Raw genomic sequence first — 7038 nt, forward strand, 5'->3', positions numbered from 1 at the left:
AAAGCATAATCTGTGCTAACAAAAGTCCAGGCAATGAAGCCAGATTGGAAATGTGGGTTAGAGCTATGTTCATTTATAACAAAAACCCCAAAACTATGTTCTTTACAGGAATCATCCACTGATCTGAACCATAGCTTTTAAAAATAAAAAAGCAATATATTGTTAAGGTAATTTATTGACATTTCATGTGATTTCACAGTCATAAAGCATAGATTGAGTAATGTCTGCAATGTGTCTCTTACACTAAAGTTGAGATGTTAACATTCCATGTCAGCAAACCATGATCCGTTAAAACAATGTAAAATACGACATTTTGCTAATCTAATGTTGAGATGCTGTGTTTTTATTAATAGATGTAGTTTCAAATGTATTAAAAGCCCACGTTTCCACAAAAATTGGTTGCTTTTGTAGAGTCCATTTTTGTAAAACTGCATGTGTTTGGCAAAAATATATCATTATGAAAAAAAATCAATTAGGCAGTGAAAGTGATTACAATATAAGGTGAATGTTCAAATGGGAAGTTGTCTTGTTTCTTTCCCAGCCAGGAATTTCCATCTAGTCAGAGTCGCTGCTGCAGGAGCTGCTGGAGTACTACACAAAAGACAGACATAAATGAATCAGTGCAGTCCTCTATAAGCCTGTGTAAAGATCTGCTTCATCTACACGGAGATTAGGATTCTTAAGACGTCCTATCATTCAGGTCGTGACTAAACTTTGATCAGTCAGCATTTTTGTGGTTTTCTGTGACTTATTAGTTTATATTATGTTGTTCTGAACCACTTATTAGGTGTTATAGCTCACTGGACGTCTGGAGCAAACTAAACCAACATGTAATGCATCATATTTGAGAAAATGACTGAATCTTACCCCATGACTGTGCTTTCCTTTCTTGTGACATTGCTTGTGCTTGTGACCATGCTTGTGCTTATGCTTCTGCTTGTGCACATGCCCGTGCCCCTGTCCATGGCCTTGCCCGTGCCCCTGTCCATGGCATTGCCCGTGCCCCTGTCCATGGCATTGCCCGTGCCCTTGCCCATGGCATTGTCCCTGGCCCTGGCCCTGTACATGTCCATACCCTTGGCCCTGGCCATAACCAGGACCCGGACCATATCCAGCAGGGCCTCCAAGTGGACCGTGAGGCTGAGGAGGAAAATTTGCTCGTGGGACAGTGCCTGGAGGATTGTAAGGGTATCCACCTGGCATTTGTTGAGGATGGTTTGGGTAGCCAGGGGGATACTGGTTTCCTAAACATAATGAAAAGGGAGGAATTAGATGAAAGTCAATACTTAATATCAAGCACATAATGGGCATTTGATGTACAGCACATTATTTGAAAGCGATTGTGTTTACCATTGTTGTTCCCGTACATTTTGAAACAAAAATTCCTGAAAATGAAAAAAAGACACGAATCAACATAGATTGTCTTTGATTATACATATATATTTATGAAACTCAAAGAGCGACAAATCATTAGCAGTCTCAGAGGTGAACTTACTGTGTGCTGTGTGGTGAAGTGCTGATCCACAAATACAGGTGTCACTTGTTAGTCCCTTATATGTGCAGCCACACCTCAGCCTGTAGCAGTGCACTCAGCAGATCAGGGGCAGTGCCCCAACTCCCATCACAAATAAGTGTGTGCATGTATAATCACTCCATACAGACCATATACAATATGCCATAAGATAGAAATATACACACAACCACACAAAAATACAAACTTTAGAGATTTATTCTACTGAGTTTTTCATCCAGCAGTCCTTACTGACCCTGACTGCAGGCTTAGTTTTGTTTGTTTAAACGTTTTGTTTAAACATGACATCAATCCTTTATTAAGTGCACTGTACCGTACACTGCACTATTTTATCAGCTGTCATAAAAAAACACTGCTGACTGGTTCTGGAGCAGAAGTGCAACAGGTTGTCTGTGTGTTTTTTTAATGTAACATGGATATAATTTACTTCACACGAAAACTAAACAGGCTACCCCTTATTTGTCAGTGTCACAGTTTACCAAACCCTTTATTATGCAGGTGGATTCAAGTGAATGTGCTGAGTGAACTGCAGTGTGTGCAACTGTTACTGAAAAACACTGCTGAGCAAAGGTCTTAATTCAACCTTCCCTGGGTAAATAAAGATAAAATAAGTGTACATACTAAGAGATAACACATAGGGAATGAATAAGAAACTGTGTTCAAATGAAATTGGTGAATTAAGAGGCAAGCCTTAGTGGAGATTAGCTGCTTTTATGATGAACAGACTTATATTCTTTTAGCACAAGACAACAGCAATTAGTCCAAAATGATCAATACACAGAAAGAATACACAATGTCACACAGACAACTGTCATTTCACCGACAGAAGACAGTCAGAGATTGTAGCTGCTGCTGTATATGTATACTGTTAACTATAAAATGTATTAGCTTTATAAAAAACAATACAATATGTGACAGCTTAACATGACTTTCAAAAATCCTTGTGCTGCATTTAATATCTTAGTTAAAAAAAAAATAAAACACACAATCATGCTTGAATGAATGAAGTGATTATTATAATAAGCAGGAAGCTGAAGATGTCCAGGTGGCAGTTTGTCTTGTTTCTCTTCCCATGTAATAATCTTCATTTAGTCAGAGTCACTACTGCAGGAGCTGCTGGAGTACTACAACAAGAAACACAACACTGTCATTTCATGTGGGGAGGAAAAGTCATAATTTAATGATATTTAGTACACTGAGGACTATTATTGTCTAAAGCAAATGGCATGGAAATATATTACTATTTAATGTGTGGCTCAGTTCAGGTGCCCCACCCTTCATAGGATGTGGGCTACAAAGGCATGAGCTTCTCGCCTGGGTTGATCAAGTAGGCTGAGCTAAGGCTGAATCCCAGTTCCAAGAGTTATATCCATGTTTCCCTCACTTCCATCTTTTCCTTAAGTCTTACATCTATCTACATAAGATGCAAGGAAATGATGCAAGAAGAAACTGCAAGGGGTGTTTCCCAGTTTCCTTAGAAGATTGGTCCTTGGTCATGATGAAGGCCATCCCAATGCTTCTGTTTCAGCTTGGAGGAGCAAGGAGGTCGCCTGGAGGAGCTATAACCTAGATTACATGGGTGTATAAGTCTGTATAAGTCTTTATTGGAAACCAGTTTGTGCTTCAGAAAAACACATTTCTCCTCTGTCCTTGCTTTATTTCTTGTATCTTCTGTGGGCGGGACCAGGACACGAAGAAAAGATGGAGAGAAATGTGACCATTAGACCAGGGAAACACCCAGGGAGAGAGGACAGCTCTCAGGCAGCCACCTTCACTTCACATCCATGGCAATTGACTTCACTCTATGGGCGGAACCGAAAGGAGACGGTCTACTGCAGGGGTGGCCAACCCTGGTCCTCGCGGGCCACTGCCCTGCCTGTTTTCCAACCAATTCTCCCCTTCCAGCTTCTGACTGGCTGAACACACCTGGTCCAGGTAATCAGCAGTGGGTAGTGCAGGGATAGTTGGAAAACAAGCAAGGCAGTGGCCCTCAAGGGCCAGGGTTGGCCCCCCCTGGTCTAATGTCTCATGCTGGTTTCTGCCTCCATTGTGGAGTCATGACCTGCCGCTCCTGTTGCCTGGCAACAGTGACAGCTTTAGGTGAAACCATTGACAGTGTATAGGGGATCTTCTATGGTTGATCTTGGGTGAAACAGATGAACAGATTACAGTGAACATTAGCACTAATAATGGAGCCAGAGATTTAGTTTTTTGATGCTGCTGACTAGAGACCCCTAAGGCCCCCTGTTTTTAAACATTTGTATTGTTGTGTATTCGACTGAGTTGAAACCTCTTACTTACACTCAGCCTGACCCATGGATTCAGCACTTGGTTTTATTTTTCTACTTTTTGCGACGCTGTGACTTCAAATACAGCTTGACCCTGCATTGAGACACACCTAGTATCTTAAAGGGACCCTAACATCTAATTATAATTCATATTCTTGGGACTGAGTGTCATGGCAGGTCATGGCATTTCAAACTGCATGCTCTGAAGCAAAGTGTTGTGTAGCACAACAGTCAGATTTGGTATAGCTTGTGACCTATCATCACTGCTCTACATTTGGTACAATAAAGAAACTCCATAATAAAGAAAACAAGGAAAATCCATTGTTCAGTTAAACAGCTGGTGCTTACCCCACGACCATGCTTTCCTTTCTTGTGACATTTGATATGCATGTGGCCATGCTTGTGCTTGTGGCGACCAATATGTCCATGCCCATATCCATGCCCATGCCCATGTCCATGTCCATGCCCATGCCCATGGGGCCCATGTCCAAATCCAGGTCCATGTCCATGGGGCCCATGTCCATGGGACCCATGTCCAGGAAGCCCATGTCCATGAGGCCCATGTCCATGGGACCCATGTCCATGGGACCCATGCCCATGGGACCCATGCCCATGGGACCCATGACCATGGGACCCATGTCCATGTCCAGGAGCATAGCCAGGCCCATACCCATAAGCAGCCCCAGGGCCATAACCCGGGCCTTCAAAAGGTGAAGGATTGCAGCCAGGTTGAGCATAAGGCTGGGGAGGGCAGGGCTGGGGTGGGACGGAGCCTGGCGGATATTGAGGGTATCCTCCTGGTGGTGGCTGATAGCCAGGATACTGGTTTCCTGGTCAAAAAAGGTAAGGCTCATGACGTGCAGTTTGGAAATACTCAAGACAATTTTTGATCCATAAAATAACAATAAAGAACATCTGGCCAAAGTGACAGGGAGCAGGTTCTAGCAACAACCAAAAAGACTGAGAATAAACAAAAAACAGTGACAGGTGAAAAATGTACCTCCGTAATTCCCGTAATTCATTGTTAACTTTCAGATCCAAACTCTGAAAGTGAGAGAAGTCATGTAAATGCACAGAAATCTGCTCTTGACATAAGACATTTTGTGAGAATGTGGCTGTGAACAGCTGTATAACATAAACTACAGCTGCAGTCTATTGTGTTTACTGTGGCAGTAAATGTTGCCAAACAGGTAGTGTAGGTCAGAAGTCATACACTTTGTGTGCAATGACTGAAGCTGTCACATGACAAGGCTACCACCAATCAGTGTTTTAGTGATCAGTGTTTCAGACACCTGACACATGACAAACACAATACAACACTGGCAACACAACATACATGTAAGCAAAACAGCAATCTTGGCCAATCTATCAGCACACACACGTTTGGACTTATAGTTTTCTAACCTCAGCCATCACAACTGATTTCCTAAAACCAACCCTAAGCACAGCCTGAGTCCAGACCTAATTTAAAATCAGGTCTTAACCCTTAAACTCTCAGAAGTTGTGAGAAATGGAAAAAATGTCCTCACAGCTATAATTTCTAAGTCAGTTTCTCCACACACACACACACACACACACACACGCTTTATGGCAATTGTTCACAGAGAGCTGTTGTTAAACTTACTGTGTGCTGTAGTACTGATCCACAGGCACAGCAGTCAAATGGCTCTGCTTTTATATGAGGCCACACCTCATGTGGAAACAATCCAGTGCTCATCATCAGAGGCTGTCTCTCAACTCCCACCTACTTACTTCCCACTTCAGATTTTTTGATTCATTAAAAAACTAATTTTACCAAAACTGAACATGTGAGACAAGCTACTATTTTGTTGCTTAAGACTACCACACCTAGTCCTTATTTTGAGTCTATTATTCTTGCATTAAAGAAATGATTGTGTTCCTGATGGATGAATCTGGACAGAGAAGGGAGAGAGCATAGAGCTGTCCTTCATTAAGGCACTAAACCCACTCTCAGAAACAATTCATGTTTTACTAAATTGTGAACACTGCACTGACTCCTACGCCTTGACAGCGCTTCCTCTTCTTGTGAGCGCTTGTCATGTTTGTGGCCACACTTGTGATTGTCACCTGCTCACAGAGAGTGCTCTTGGTTGTTTACCTTGGTTCAGCCTAAACATTGCAAGACTCCAAACCCTAAAGCTGAAACCAATAAAAATCCCCATTGCATGTTTTTTCAAGTTATTTACAGTAGTAAGTTTGATTATGGTGGAACTAAGAGCCACACCTCAATGTGAAGCAGTGCATCAGAGACAGGACCTCAACCCCTTCACAAGACCTTTCTATGTGGCATTTTCAGCTGTAGCATGTCGTACATGTAGTGATAATACTACTTTCAAATATGTTCAAATAACATTTTCATGTTATTTGTAAAATCATACTCAAGAATATGAACTATTATCCAAGGTACTGTGCCATGCTCCAGTCCAATACGCTCAAAGACAGGCCATGCAAGCCTGGGTTCAGTGTGTTTATTTGTACTTCTTTTTCATCTGCACAACACAGTTGACAAACCAGTTTGTTTGACAAACCAGTTTGTTTGACACCTTTTCCTCGAAGCCAAACAGGTATGTTGGTTATCACAAAACAAAACCTGTATTTTCTCTTGTGAAGAGGGAAAACAGATCTGAAAACAGATTATTTGAGCAGTCAGTTCCATTTGTGTGCTTACACACAAATGGCTCTTATTAACTTTGTTTCATAGATGTATCTTTACATTTACTTTGTGATCCTTCACACACTGAGAAAACTGGACAATCTCTTAATATTGAACATAAAGGCATACATGACTATCAGTGTCCCCGCATCATCTGCCACTGAAGTCACCATCCAGCAACTGCCCTGGAAGAGCCTCCTCATTATTTCTCTACAGAATAAATACTGTAAACAGCCCAGGCTCATACTGTATATGGTATGAAAGTGTGACGTTCACTGAGGCTGAGCTCATTCGTAACTAGATTACAAGTAGCCTTATGACTGAAAGGTTGCAGGTTTTGCATAGAGCAATACTCTAGCTATGAACAGTAGGTGCAAGTGTAGGTGTAGGGTTGTGTTGTGTCAACCTCACCATGAATAAAGGCTAAAACATCATGGAACATCCCTGATGCTTGTGTTTCACAAAACAGTTACAAAGGTAAATTTTTTTGTTAGCAACCCCTCATTTTCACAAAGACTCATGGTCATATTGATACTATCAAAACC

The sequence above is a fragment of the Mastacembelus armatus genome, chromosome 21 (genome assembly GCF_900324485.2).
Source record: "Mastacembelus armatus chromosome 21, fMasArm1.2, whole genome shotgun sequence".
NCBI classification, from domain to species: Eukaryota; Metazoa; Chordata; class Actinopteri; order Synbranchiformes; family Mastacembelidae; genus Mastacembelus; species Mastacembelus armatus.